Consider the following 15,507-nt stretch of genomic DNA (forward strand, 5'->3'; position numbering starts at 1 on the left):
CCTTGGGAATTTACCTGGTTTTAGGTAAATTCTAGCTCCACCCCTTAGACAAGCGTTCTAATCTGAGACCCAGTTTCTTTATCAGGAATGAGGACGATCATTGTTGACTTTTCAGGAATGCTGTGGATATCAGATGAGTCCGCACAAAATAGTTTCCCATTGTCCTTCCTGGAATGGAGACCTTAAACCTATGTCCTGAGAAGGGCACCACTCCTCAGAGAAACTTCTGCATCTACTCTCTGTTATTCAGACATTGGAAATCCCCTATTCCAAGGAGAATTCCTTGTCCTTTAAAAACTTCTTTTCTCAGTATATTGGATATACTACTGAATTTAGGTTGCTTCCCACAGGTATTACCTTGTAACTTAGGAACAAATTACTAAGCATCATGTTGGTTTTATGGTTAATATCCTGGTCTAGGAGGGTGGGGAGAAAGGTTATTCCTTTTTTAAGCATGAACATAGCTAGGGAAGCCACCAGCAATCTCTTCATTCACTGCCCAAGTCATGGCTATACAATTACTGTGGTGGGGATTTCCTCAGGTAGACTCCTGCTTTTGAAACCCTGTATGAGGGAGTATTTGGAAAAAATCAGGAAAGCCTGGTGGAGAAACTGTGCGAAGGAAAAGGAAGCACACCAAATTCTGCAAAGAGCAGGCCTGGAAATGCAGTGTGTTCTCTGCAACACCGTTAAAAGTAAATGTTTCCCTAAAACTCTGGAACTTGCATACAAAGACCTGATCCCATACAATGGAACTTTCGGAAGAAATGCTTTCTGCAAAGTACACTGTGTAATGGACTCAGAGGTCAACCTCAGTCATTTGTGGACATTGCTCTTTGCACAGTAGGAAGCCTGTTTTTGTATTAGTTAAGGTTGTTGCCTTGCTGTAGTTTGGATCTGAAATGTCCCCAAAAGGCTCATATATTAAAGGCTTAGTCACCAGACTGTTGTACTATTGGAAGGTTGTTGAACCTTTATTAGGTGGGGCCTTCTGAAAGGAAATTAAGGGGACATGCCCTTGAAGGGGATTTTAGGACCCTGGCCCCATTCCTCTCTCTTTGCTTCCATATTTCCATGTAGTAGGCAGGCTTCTTCCACTACATGCTCCTGCCATTATGTATTATGCTGCCACAGGACCAATGCAAATAGGGTCAATTAACCATGGACTGCAACTTCTGAAACAATAAGCGAAAATAAACCTTTCTTCTTTACAAACTGCTATGTCAAGTATTTTGTTACAGTGACAGAAAGTTGACTGTCTCAGTCACTTTTTTTGTTGCTATGACCAAAATATCTTGCATGAACAACTGGTTTACCTGGTTTTAGGTAAATTCTAGCTCCCCCTCTTAGACAGGTGTTTTAATCTCTGTGAGACCCATGGTTGGCCAGGTTCACTGCTTTGGACCTGAGGTGAGGTGTAGCATCATGGCAGAAGTATGTAGCAGCAGAAAGCTGCTCAGCTCATGGCACAGTGACCTACTTCCTCCAATTAGGTCCCACCTCCTACAGTTTCCATCACCTCCCAGTAGTCTGTTCAACTATCAATATATTAATCCACTGATGAGCTCAGTGCCTTCATGGTCCAATCACTTGCCCAAGCTGCATCTCTGGATATTGCTGCATTGGGGACCAAGCCTTAGCACATGAGTCTTTGGGGTACATTTCATATCCAAACAATAGTACTGACTAATACATGTCTATTGCCTATGACATGAGTACCCTCAGCCTATGAAGATGCTATATTTGGCTTGGATTAAGGTCCAAGAATCAGGAAAAGTGGTATTTTTTTCCCTATGAAAATGTGAATTCTTGCTAGGTAAGATGGTACATGTCTATAATCTCAGCTACTTTGCAAGGCTGAAGCAGGAGGATTACAAATTTGAAGATAAACTGGGCAAAATAAAATAAAAGGAGTTAGAGGTGTAGCTTAGTAGTAGAGTGCTTGCCCAACAAGTGCGAAGTGCTGGATTCAAACCACAGCACTGAAAAAAACCAAGGTAAATTCTGAAATTAAGACTATGTCCTTCAATTTTACAGTTTACCTTTCCAATTTTGCTCTGATAACCAGGAAACTTAATGTCCAATTTTATCAGTTTTAGCAGAAGTGTAAGATTGACTGACCTATGCATCTCCATACCAAGTGGATTTGATCCTTCAATCCTATCCATATCTTCTGTAGTACTGATTCAATAGTTATTGTTATTATACAGTATGTACTCCAGATAATGTACCCAGTCCACTGTGGAACATTACAGGTATATAAAAAAATAACATAAATAAATGTTTCTAAAAACCCTCTCACTGGGACCCAAGCCCTAACAAATTTCTAAGGAAATTTGTTAGGGTTTGGGTCCCAGTTAGAGGGTACTGTGAGTCGGGCTCTTCTATTTTCCTGTGAAGACACTGACTTATAGGAATTCAATAAGAATTAATGATGTAGCTGCTCCAGAGAACTTTAAACTACTTCAGAAGCACAGAATTTATCAATAATAGCCACAACAACCAAGGAAGTTAACACTCTTCTGAAACCAAGTAATGGTCTGGCTCTTGATGAATATTATCTCCCCTAAACCCTGCCCTGATCTGCTCCTTCCCACCCACCTGAGCCCTGGGGCTCTTATTTCTTAATTTACAAGGCTGTTTCAGTTTTGTTTGATTTTTTTTTTCATATAATGTACAAAATTGTCCCTTGGGGTTTTAAATTCAAAATACCTAGCTGGTGAAGCAAAAGCCCAATAATCAGATGTGGTAATAATTATAATCATCCTTATTCACTATTTTGAAGAGTCTGCTTTTGTTTCATAGTGGAGGACAGGAAAGTAAGTATTGCTGTCCAAATATTCTCCATTAAGGTGGCAGGAGATCAGACAGCACCAGGGCTGTTGCCACCTGAAGCTAAATTATCACTTAATATACATAGTGAGCAGCTGATGTCGAGAAGTGAGCATCAAGCTTCTTGCTAACATGATGAGCAATGGCCATCTGTCCCCACAAAGCCAGGCAGCATGACCTTCAGTCCCAGGCGTTGCCAGCATCGCCCTTTCCCATGATGAAGGATGAGAGAAAGAAAGAGCAGCTCAAATAATTTTCTGTTATTAGCAGCAACAAAAACCAAAGTGCTCATCCATATTTTTATTGCATATTTTCTCCTAAAGAAAAATAGAGGAAGAATCAACAGGAACCCAGAGAGCAAGTTAAAGCTTACTGCTGCCTGATTCTATTTTCTTAGAAGGAAGATGTATGCATATAATTAATATGCACTCAAAGAGCAAAGCAGAGCACATGCATTATATTAGAAATTCCTTCATGTTTTATTAATTTAAGCTACATGAAAATATCTAGCTGGAACAAAAGCACAGATCAAAACCTCAGACCACTAAACCTCTATTGACAAACTGCAATAGTCACTCTAAACTTGGTGACTACTGTTGTTGGCAAAGAGAAAGTACAGAATAATAGAAGTAGGTGAGAACAAATTGCTACAAAGATATAACCTTGCCAGTGAGGGGTTTGTAATATAGATTGACTCATTAAATCCTTATGTGAATTGAATGCATTTCCCCATTTGTCTCTTGCATTCTTTTCTGTGTCTGTCATACAAGGATCGTTAGCATCATCAGAACAAAAAGGGGGAGAAAAGTAAGCGCTTGCTTCTCAGTGGGAATCCTTCATTGGACAGAGAGTAAGATAACCATGTCCAAGATCAACACCACCAGACATTATAAAATGTTTCTCTAAGCCTAAGTGGTTCTCACAATATCAAGCAAACATGTATGCCGTGTGTTATTTTTGTAAAGAATTCTATTTTTTCACAACCTTTTACTTAGCTCTCTGGATTTTTTATGTCTCGTAACGTAAGTTATTTCCTAAGAACTTGGTTTAATAGGCCATTTAAAGAAATAGGAAACATTCTATAGCACAGTAGGATAACTATGGTTGACAACAATTAATGAAATATTTCAAAACCAGCTAGTAGAGAGGATTTTTAATGTTCCCAGTACAAAGAATGATGTATATCTGAGGTGATGGATATGCCAGTTAACCTGATCTGATCACTACCTATGGTACATATCTATTGAAATGTCATGCTGCACCCCATAAATATATATAATTACTATGTATCAATTAAAATATTTGATGTACATATTTTAAGAAGTTGGTTGGTGTACACCCTTAGCATGTGCTATATCATTATGAAAAAAATAACTCATCATGGCTTAAGCCATAAAATTATTGAGCTGGGGGCATGACTCAGTGATAGAGCACTGATCTAGCATGTGCAAAGCCCTGAGTTCCAACTCCAGTACCAAAAAAGAAAAGGAAAAGAAAAAGAAAAAGAAAGAAAAGAAAAAATCATTCATTATGGACCTCTCAATAATCTGGAGGGAGAAATGGCTTCAGGGTAAGTCAGCAGCTGAAGGGTGTCCTGATGGGCCCAAACTCTCCCCTTTCCTTCATTCCACCATGCTCTGTACATTGGATTTTTCCTGCTAATATTTGTCAGCTCAAGGTCCAAAATTGGCTAACAAAGCTTCAGGTATCATATTCTCCCACTAGCATCCTAGTAAGCAAGAAAAGACAGAGATAAAAAGTTTTGTCCTTACTACACTTCCTTTTTATTCAGGAAGAAAAGCTCTCTTTGACATCCTTATTGGCAGTGCTGTTTCAAATCCATCCGAAGACTAATTGCTAGTGAAATTAAAACAAGTTTTGGCCAATCATGATTTACTCCTGGAACAAAATCTCTGCCCAGCAGTTCTGATGTGGCCAGATGGGTGGATATGGGCAAATGGCTAACGGATAGGTGAGGAACAGTATCCTAATATATGACACAACAGGCTCAGGGTCATCCTCTTCCTTGTTCTCCCAAACCTCCACCACCCCATGGAATTTCCGTGGACTTTATAAAAAATGGCCTATGTAAAATAGCTGCACACCAGATGGGATATTATATTCAAAATCTGTTTCCTTTATGTCTTTCCAAGCATTTCCCTATTATTTTTCATTCTTCTAGTGTTCTATGTATGTAATTTTTCTTTCTTCTGACAGCATCTGTCTGTTACTCTTATGTTTGTCTCTGAGCCTTCTCTCCTATCACCTCCCATGTTTGAATAACTTAGCAATTGTACATCTACTCATCCAATTTTATTTCACTAAAAATCTAAAAACTCGAGTGAGTCTGCTTATAGTTCCTACATTCAGGGTAATAGTACTGAAGCTCTGACTTCAGTCTCTGGGATCAGAGCTGTCAACAGCAAGGCAAGCTTCCTAGGCAATTTTCCTCAAAAACAACAGAGGGTTAGGCAGAAGGCCAGAGATCAGGAGTCTCTGAGGGCTGGTGATTGAGCTGTGCAGTCTGTAAGCCCTTGGTCACCAGTATGCTTTCTTCCATTTATCTTCCATGAGCCATTATCAGATGCATTCAGTTGGTGGGGGGTGAGCAATCTTCTTTGAAAAAAAGATTTCTTATTGAAGCATTCAGTCATCGACAACTATTTCTACCCCTTCTCCCCCAGGTGGAGTCCAGCTCTGTGTCATGTCTCAGGGACAAACTTAACCTAAGGCAGGACATGCTCAACCAGCTCTACTCCCACACTCGAGCTCTAATTGCTTGTACAATCCTAACAGAACATTTATAAAGAAACTGCTGATTTCCTAAAAAGAAAAAAGAAAAAAAGAAAGAAATCCAGATGTACCTGGCTTGACAGAGAGAGGATCTCCTCTCTGTAGGGAAGAAGCAACAGGATCTTAAAGCCAGAATTATTGTTCTCTGTGAATGCTCACTGATGATCGACCTTCTCACAACCAAGGATGATCTTGTTGGGACAGGTCAGGGGAGGGGGGCTGCACCCCCTCTCCCAGGCTTGGGTGTGGCCATCTCTACCTTCCCCTTGACCTTCTGGGCTACAGCTGAAGCCAGGTTACAACAGACAAATAAGATTTTTCTAAGAAATAATAAGGAAGAAATAAACCCAAACGATCACTATTCAGCTTATCATAAATCTACTTCAGCCTGGCTCAAGCTCAACTTCTTATATCAGAAAACATCTACAACAGAATGATCAAAGGGCTCTCTGGACTGCCAAGGGCTGAGAGCAACTCAAGCGTTGAAAGCAGTCCATCTTTTTCAGGGGTGATTTTGCCTACCAGGGGACATGTGGCAATGCCTACAGACATCTTTGGTGTCACAACTAGGAAGGAAGGTGCTGATGGAATCTAGCAGGTAGAGGCCAGAGATGTTGTTAAATATGTGGCAATGTACAACATAGATTTTACAGCAAGGAATTAACTGACCCAAAGTGTCCATGGTGCTGTGGATAAGAAACCCTACCCTAGAGGAATACACTACCCTACCTTTGAAGGAAGAACAGGGACTGTGGACCTTGTTCTGCCAGCATTTGCCCATTACCAACCTGAAGGCCTAGAAGGGAGGGGAAGAGAGACCTAAAGAACTATGTACTGGAAAATCCTCGTTGATCTCTGCAGTTCATGGGAGAGGGAGGCTGTGTTCCCCTCTACTTTAAGACTGAGTAAGAGAAGACTTCAAGAAACCCATTCCATCAACTTGGTACAAGTCTTCTAGAGTTTAGAAGAAATATGAGCTGGTGTTTGGCTCTTCAAGGATGCAAATCTAAACACAGGAGGTTGACTAGATCTCCGGCAGAGGGGCTGCATAAGAAGGAAGCTACAGTTCTACCAACAGCACAAAAAGGCCAGCCTGGGTTGTCAAAAATAAATAAATAAATAAATAAAAAACAAATGAACAACAACAAAAAAAATAAACCACCCACCTACAAGGATCCTTTGGTGGAACAGACTTGTCCCAACACAGGGACAGCTTGCTGATGATCCAGGGGCTGAGCATGGCCTACAAACAAGCACCCAGAGGAAAGGCATTGCCAGAGATAGATTCTGAGAGGGGATTTCTGAGAAGCCCACAAAGAACTCTGTGAGAAAGCATAAGTCCTACTTAGACAGGACCAGTGCAGATATCAGTGGTGTCTACAAGCTCTCTGCATCCCACTCAGTGTCCAACCCCCAGGAACCACAGCAGAAGCCAATGAGAGTGAGAAGAGGGCGAGCAAGGAAAAGGGGAACTAGCTAGCCATGCCCTTCCCCAGTGACCTTCTAAGAAGGAGAGAGACCCAAGCTGCCTAGGACAAAGGCTATTGTAGGATAAAAACTTAACATTTTAAATTGGCACCAAGCTACACTAGAGACGTGATTGTTTGACTGGACTGGGACTGTGGTTATCTAAGAATAATTATCAAGGAAGGTAAAATGGTACAGCCACCATAGGAAACAGTATGGCAGTTTCTCAGAAATTTTAAAATAGAATTACCATGTCATCTAGAACTTTAACTTATGGGTATACTCAAAATAATTGAAAGCAGGGACTCAAACAAGTATTTGTACACCTATGTTCTTAGCAGCATTATTCATGCTAGCCAAAAGGTTGAAGTAACCCAAGAGTCTATTGACAGATCAAAGGAAAAACAAAATGCATATACAATGGAATGTTATTCAGTCTTGAAAAGGAAATTTGGGCATAGGTGAAAACATAGGTGAACCTTGAGGACATAATGCTAAGTGAAATAAGCCAAACACAAAAGGACCAACACTGTATGATTCTCTTTACATAAAGTACACATAGTAGTTAAATTTGTAGAGACAGAAAGAATGGTGGTTGCCAGGTGCTGGGGGAATGGAAAGTTATTGTTTAATGGAACTGAGTTTCACTTTGGGATGATGGAAGGGTTTTGGAGATGAACAATGGTGATGATTGGACAACAAATGAATGTACTTAGTACTTCTGAACTCTACACTTAAAAATGGTTAAAATGGTAACTTCTATGTTACTCTTTTTTTTTTAACCATGCTTCAAACACTGGAAATGAACAACAACAACAAAATACCTATCAAGTTTATTTGATCTGACCAAGATTCCTTCCAAAGGGAAAGGAAGAGTGAGGCCAGAGTAAGTTTAACTGGGGTCAACAGGGGAAAAAATGGAGTCAATTTCTACCTGCATCTTAAGAGGTTCCAACTATCTAAAAAGCTAGCTGCTCTTCTTTAAACTCCTGGCATTTAACAACACCCCAGACTCTAAGTATCCTTGTTGCCAGCCTCCAACTTGCATTCCTGGACCCTTGCCACTGGTAGTATCCAATTAAGGGGAAAAAAAAAATTCTTCCCCAGGGCTGAAGGCTTGCTCTCTGGACTCAGCTGGTGTTTTCCAAAGATTACTAAAACCATTACACAGTGGTACAGACACCATTGTGATGACCCAGTTTTTTCCTTAAATTAACCAAAAAATAAAATTGATTTTTTGGGGGGGTGTACTGACCTGTGATTTTTTAACACATGCAACAATTTTACTTTGGAAGTCACAATAACACCAGAAGCTCCTATAGTTGTGAGGGTCAGGGAACAAGAAGAATACCCAACTCATATAGAGAAACAAAAGCCTGCAAATCTTTCCTACTGTGTCAGTTTCCAACACTTTTCCTCCAAGACATTCAAGCTCAAAACTCATTACCTGCTGTGTCAGTCAGCTTCACATTACTATGACAAATGCCTGAAATAAACAACTAATAAAGAGAAAAGGTTTATTTGGGCTCACAATTTTGGAGGTTTTAGTCTGTGATCAATGGGCTGTTGCTCTGGATCTGTGGTGACACCATGATGGTAGCATGTGAGTAAGTGGCAGAACCACACACCTCATGGCTGGAAAATAAGAAAACACAGAAAAGAGGGGGGAAAAAAACAGGGTCCTAATATCCCTTTGAAAAGCACACTCTCCACACTCCCCAATAACTTAAACCTTCCATGGGCCTCCACCTCTCAAAGATTCCACCACTTCCCAGTAGCAACATACTGGGCCTTTGAGGGACATTAAATACCAAAACTAGAGCACTTCTTGTAATTATTACTCTTTGTTCCCACACTGAAGGCTGGAGCACAGATAAGGAAGGCTGTGGGTGGAGTGGGCGAGAGCTCCACCATTTCCTTCATACAACAGAAAGTGAGCACCCTGGACTGACGGTTTATTAAAGTGACTCTATGTAAACATAGCCTTGAATCTGCCTTTTTGCATTTTTAAAAATTTCTGCTGCTTCATTATCAGCACTAAACTGCGATATAACAGGTATCAACAATTTGACAATTGAGAACAAATGCCAGTTAGTAAAAAGAACTTTGACCCGGTTTCAAATCCTGGTTCTACCATTTACTAGCAGGGCCTTGCCCTTGAAATCTTTGTGCTTCAGATTTTTCATATGTCAAGTAGGCCTACAGTTGTTATGGGGATTTGTGAGATAAAGCACTTAGCACGGAACAGGTTTTCCATAAATGGCAGCCTTCTGTGCATGTAGCTGTGGCCTAAAATGGAACCTATAGAATTGTAACAAACAGGACTTTTTTTTTTTTTCTAATTCCATCTAGGCTCTTATTATGGAAAATAATTGTGAGACTCTTTCTTTTCCTGTAGCCAGCCCAAAGTACAAGTCACAGCGCTTCCCAGGACTACATATATCTATTAGGATGCTTTCAGTTACAAGAACAGAAAATGCAGCTAAATGTACCTTAAACCTTACAGCATTTATCAACTCACATAACAGAACTATAGACAGAACAGTTTTAGGGTTAATCAGTGAGTGGACCCAGATTTATGTAATCAAGGATCCAAATCTTTCCTTCTTTCTGCTCTCTCATTTTCAGTACAGTGACTTTTGTCTGAATGTTTGTAGTCTCACAATCACAAGATGGTTGCAGTAGCTCCAAGCATTTATTTCACCCTTACACGATAACTTCTTAGAGTTAGAAAAATAAAGAGTTTCTGCCATGGATTTTTTTTTTCCCCCACTCACTAGCTTGTTTTGAAAAGCAAAAATAATCCTTTCACAGAAGTTCACTACTTGGCAATCTTCCATTCACATCCAATTGGCCAGAATTGTATCATATGTCCATGCTGAACCAATCACTGGCAAAGAAAATGAGATAAGCAGAAATGTCTTGGACCAATCCAGATTCACCCCAGGAGGATGTTTTCCGTAAGTATAATAATACCAGCAAATAATAAACAATTGTGTCACTACACCACCAAAAATATTATCTCCAGGCTAAAACACTGTCAGAGCTCCATAAATTTTATGGGTGAATAAAATATGTAGTGTAGAGCTATAAATAGCTATGAGGCAAGAAGAAGTAGGCTTGGAGTGTCTACTAGCAAACTGACCATAAGAAAAGTGAGTTGCTTTGGTTTCTTTTGGATAGCTCTTCTCCCCATGTTTCTGTTTTGTTTTAGTCAGATATTAATTTAAGTAATTACTTCAGTGTTTTTATCAAAATGATTTATCATATTTTTTAAATGAGTAATTTCAAAAGGTAAGAAGGAAAACAGCAACAAATCACTACAAATCCCCCTGCCCAGTATTAACTGATGCTAACACTTGATCAGCACCATTGAAGACAACACATGCATATGAAAGGTACAGAAATGGAGCACTAGAGAGAAATTAGTTAATAAGAATGATGTGATACTTTTGCTCTGAATCATTGAAAGTCTTAAATTTAATTTTACTTGATTTAATCAGGAAACATAATTTGAAGTGAAAGTATTGTCAAATTTTAAACCAATATTTCTTGGCCACAGATAGATTTTTTTTTAAAAAAGAGAAAGTTTAAATGTGTAAGAAATTAGATAGTTTTTATTTTTTAAATACAAGTTTAATTTTAGTAAAGATTGATGAATGAAGTAATTAGCTTTCTCCTATTCCTATTCTCAAATTCTTGCTGGTGGTATTATTTTGTTTTGTCACATTTTTGATATTTACATTATCTGCTCTATAACCATAATTCTGAGGCCAGGTGTTTTGAACAGGTCTTGTTTGCTTTCTTCCTTTGAGTCTTTTGGAAGCAAAGTTCCTGAAAACAACAACTTCACTTTGCTCTCCCTGGATTCTCTAACTGGGCAAATGGGTGACTTCAAGAATGTCTAGCCACATGGTGTCATTTCTTATTCTGCACTTCTTAAGCTGTTCCTATCTTACAGCCTAACCTGGTCTTATCTATTCTTCAAAGGCTAAGTCCCACAACCTTAAAAATGTCTTTTCTGTCTACTTTTCACATCCGAATTTTTACCTTTTCTTTGAAGTCTTCCTAAATGTATTGTCTGTACCATTATCTTTACTACTTAACCCTCCACTGTTTGTTGCATATTTCACACTGTGAAAGAAGAGTTATGGCCACAATATAATGCTAAGTGCCACCAGGAGGGTGTATCTGTGTTGATGTTAAGTTCAGAGTCTATGCATTAGTTCCTTGAATAGATCATAAGTTTCTTGACAGCAGAGATTAAATCTAATGGTACATTTTTGCCTGGCACAGGGCTGAGCACTTAATATACACTCAATAGACAAGAGTTGAAATAACACTGTGTAGAGATATACTAGAACAACATCCTTTGACATAAAGGAGTTTAAAAGCATAGATATACCCCCTGCTTATTAATCACTGAGAACAAACGGCTGCTAAGTTCTCCCTACTCAACCCTCTGGTATAAAAGCATGTCTCCAGACTTCATGGAAGGAGATGATCTAAAAACAAGAAGATAATTGCATCATTTTCTATAAAACCACGTGAAGAAATTGTATATGTATACACACACACACAAACATATACAATGTATATTTATGTGTGTGTGAATACACATATGTAATGTGTGTGTGTGTGTGTATATATATCATATCTATATCTATATCTATATATATCTATATCTATATCTATATATATATATATGGAATTGAACCCAGGGTCTCACTCATACTCTGCCTTTGAGCTATACCCCCAGTCCTAAGAAATTCAGAAAATTTTTTTTCTTATTTCTTTATTTTTGGTGGGGGGCAGGGGCGGTACTAGGGATTGAACTCAGGGGCACTTGAATATTGAGTCACATCTCCAGCCCTATTTTGCATTCTATTTAGAGACAGGGTCTCACTGAGTTGCTTAGTACCTCGCTTTTTGCTGAGGTTGGCTTTGAACTCACGATCCTCCTGCCTTAGCCTCCCAAGCTACTGGGATTACATGTGTACACCACCGTGCCTGGCCAGAATTTTTAATGACAAAAGATATTGGTCTGTGAAAAAATGTATTTTTGATTTATGAATATCCATTTTGTTCATTAATTTGACAAATATCATTGAACAATTACTATGTGCTAGCTGCTGGGGGATTGTTGAACTTGATAAAATCCTGTCCTCAGAAGTTTAAGGGAGTGGAACAAAACAGGCATTAAACAAATAAATATTATTTTGGTGGATAATTCAAGAGATGAATTGCAAGTATTAATAGGGGTCAGAATCTGAGACAGCCTAGCTGGTTCAGGGATAAGAAAAAACTTTACTGAAGAAGGGTATATAACCCAAGAGCTGAACAGGAGTTGAAGTTCCTTTAACTTAATTAGAAAAAAATTTAAGGGGAAGGTTAGATTTAAGGAAATCTTTTTTTTTTTTTTTTTTTTAAGTGCTGGGGATCAAACTCAAGGCCTCTTGCACACTAAGCACATGATCTTCCACTGAGGTACACCCAAGTGCAGCAGATTTAAGGAAATCTTCACATATAAGTGTGGAGTCAAAGGTAAATGCAGACAGAAAAAAATAAAGTGACTTCTTTAAAACATTCAGCAATAAGTTAAAGATAAAGAAGAGAATAACAACCACAGGTAACATGTATTGAAGTAGTATTTGTCAGAGGACTTGAAGTCTTACTTATGAGACAACAACAAAAATTAAGTTAGTTAGTTAGAAAATTAAGAAATATCTCTATTCTAATGCTTTAACACTCTGTACCATTGTCTAGGCTTAAAATAGAAAGAGGCAATGCTTATAATTCAGACCTGCACATTAACTTCTTCCCACAAATTAGAAACTTTTGCTGTTATTGATGATCACACAAAAAGTCTCAGGGCTACATATTTTATAATATACCTACAAAGTAATCATTTGCTTATAAAATAAATATTCACATATTATTCTAGATTCTTAAAGTAAGAATTAATTGGATACAATGTCTTTTATCCAAGACATTGTAGGAGATGTTTCACAATTCCTAAAAAAAACCAGATAACTCTCATTGTATTAACTAGATATATTCCAGCAGAGTGTGTGTGTATGTTTGTATGTGTGCACATGCTCAATTGAGTATGTATTATTGGAGAGAGTCCCTAAATCATGTACCATGATTTTTTTCATTGATTTCTAATACAGTAATGAAAAATGTTAAGCTACGGAACAAAGAAACTCTAGAAGTAAAGATTTTCTACATAGGTGTTACAGAAATACCAACTATATGCGTTTGGGACAAATGATTTAGCTACTCACCATTAGCTAAATAAAGTCTGAGTCACCTCTGTTTTATTTGCAGATGTCTGTTCCATTAGCCCCAAATAATTTCCCTCCAACCACCACCTTTATTCATGCTTTGAATGAGACCAAAGACTCAGATGAGTTTCATGGAATCTCCTAAGTGCTTTTAAATGCAGGATCTGCCCTGGGTAGAGTAGTTCAGTGGCAGCATGCATGAAGCTCTGAGTTCCATCTCCAGGGAAGGGGAGGTGTGGGGGTAGTAATAAAAATAAATAAATAAATAAAGTTTCTCTGCCCTCAGAGATTCTAACTCAGTAGGTGAGAATGCAGAGGGAGGGAATCTGAGTTTTGGTCAGGGCCCTCTCTAAGTCATCCCAAAGCATGGACTAATTGGGAACTCTTACTAACACCCTTTCCAGATGCCACTTTCTCTGAAAGTCTTACCTTATCCTTTCAGCTCCACTCTGTTCTCCTAACCTGCACCTTAGCACTTAGCACACAGTAACCAAGTGCTTTCCAGTTTCTCCCTCTCCCATCCCCCTTCAGAACCTCTGCAAAGCCGAATGTCCACTATATTTTACTCCTAGTGCAACACTCAGATTCTTTTAATCATTTGTACATAGTCATGGAATGAATCAATAAATGAACTGAATCAGGGGGAAAATGTTCAGTAATTTTTTTTTTTTAAAGATATAAAGGTTAACATAGGGCCTGGCCCTTTGGTCCTGGTAGGTCTTGGAGAACCTCCTGTGCTCCTCCTGAAAGGTGGGCACTCATCTCCAGGAGCAGGTCATTTCTTCACAGCCCCACAGGAATGGCCTTTCTATGAGCTCAGATTTCATGCTTAACTCTAGGATTTTTTTTCCTTTGATTAAAAGTGGGGTTGTGAAATTAGACTTCACCACCCACAAACATTTAATTGCACAAAATCATAGACTTGAAATTCCAGGTTCTGAAAGATTTCAAATTCGAATGAAAGAGAAATGTGTAGCTTGGGGGAGAATTCCAATTACACTTTAACAGGGCACTACCAATCAATTTATCTCCTAGCTTCCACAAACACCATAAGAAACTTGTTGTTTTTTCTGAGAATTAACTGTTTCATTAGATGTGTCTGGACAATTATGCACAATCAATCTTGAGATCCTCGCAATAACAGGAGGGCAAAGTGGTTGCATGAAGAATGAAGAAATAAAACGGGGAAATAAATGTGTAAACAAGAGCACGATCCAAGGGCTAAATCGAGTTTTGGTGGGCAGAAAGGCAGCTTTGGGCGCGCGCTTCCGCAGCAACCCCTCAGTCCCTCTGCTGTGAAGGACTGAATAAATGGGAGGCAACAGTGCCCCTTCAAAAAAAAAAAAAAAAAAAAAAGGAAAGAAAGAAAGAAAGAAAAAGAAAGAGCAACCAGAGGACGTAGCTGTTTAGGAATGCCTGCATCGCGATTCTTATTTACCGTTGCAGAGCTTAAGCCTTGCTGCCTACGCATTCACAATATAAACAGGAAGGATTAGAGTGACCCACGTCCCAAAAGACTGAAGCAGTCCGGGAAAAGCTCTGGTTACCTTGCATCCTGAGCAGCCTGCCCCTTGATGACAAACGTCCCAGATTCGGGCATTCTTTTGTAGTTCATGGGAAAGCACGGCTAATCCGTGCAAGCCAGCGCGCACACATCCCAGCTCCATTCAGTTTGTCCGCACAATGCGCTCGCTGAGCTCCAGACCGTGGCTCCTCCGCCGGTCCTCGCTGGGCCCCTTGCTTCACCTCCACGTGCGGGCGCCGCCTCGAGGAACTCAGTGCAGAAGAGGGTGGGAGGCTGTGTGGGAAAATTAGAAAGAAAAAAAAAAAGTGCTGGCTGCAGGGAGGAAAAACAAGATAGATCAGTTTGGTCCTTTCCCTCCAACCAGTTTTTGCTCACTTCTCTATTCTACCCGGGATTCCCCTCAACTTCTAAATTAGATGTGTCTGGACAATTATGCACAATTGCACTAATATGCACTAATCATCCTCCCTTGGCTCTTTTACTTTTCTACTCCATTGGCTCATTTAGCACTTACCTTCTTTTTTTTCTTTCTTTCAATGAGGTGCTGGGGATTGAACCTGTGGCCCCTTGATTGCTAGACACTCTACCATCAAGTCACATCCC

At 39.3% G+C, this 15,507-nt stretch overlaps 1 long non-coding RNA gene across 2 annotated transcripts in view; it reads right to left on the bottom strand.

The window, feature by feature from the left end:
- Positions 1-15,245, bottom strand: part of LOC110598261 (uncharacterized) — a 52,853-nt gene extending 37,608 nt beyond the window's left edge. Inside the window, exon 1 of one of the 2 annotated variants that reach the window (XR_013426595.1) lies at positions 14,927-15,245. This is a non-coding gene — a long non-coding RNA (uncharacterized LOC110598261). The remainder of the gene's footprint in view (positions 1-14,926) is intronic. The other variant, XR_013426594.1, reaches the window with a different exon arrangement.
- Between the last annotated feature and the right edge of the window lie 262 nt (positions 15,246-15,507).

Source organism: Ictidomys tridecemlineatus, chromosome 10, assembly GCF_052094955.1.
Source record: "Ictidomys tridecemlineatus isolate mIctTri1 chromosome 10, mIctTri1.hap1, whole genome shotgun sequence".
NCBI classification, from domain to species: domain Eukaryota; kingdom Metazoa; phylum Chordata; class Mammalia; order Rodentia; family Sciuridae; genus Ictidomys; species Ictidomys tridecemlineatus.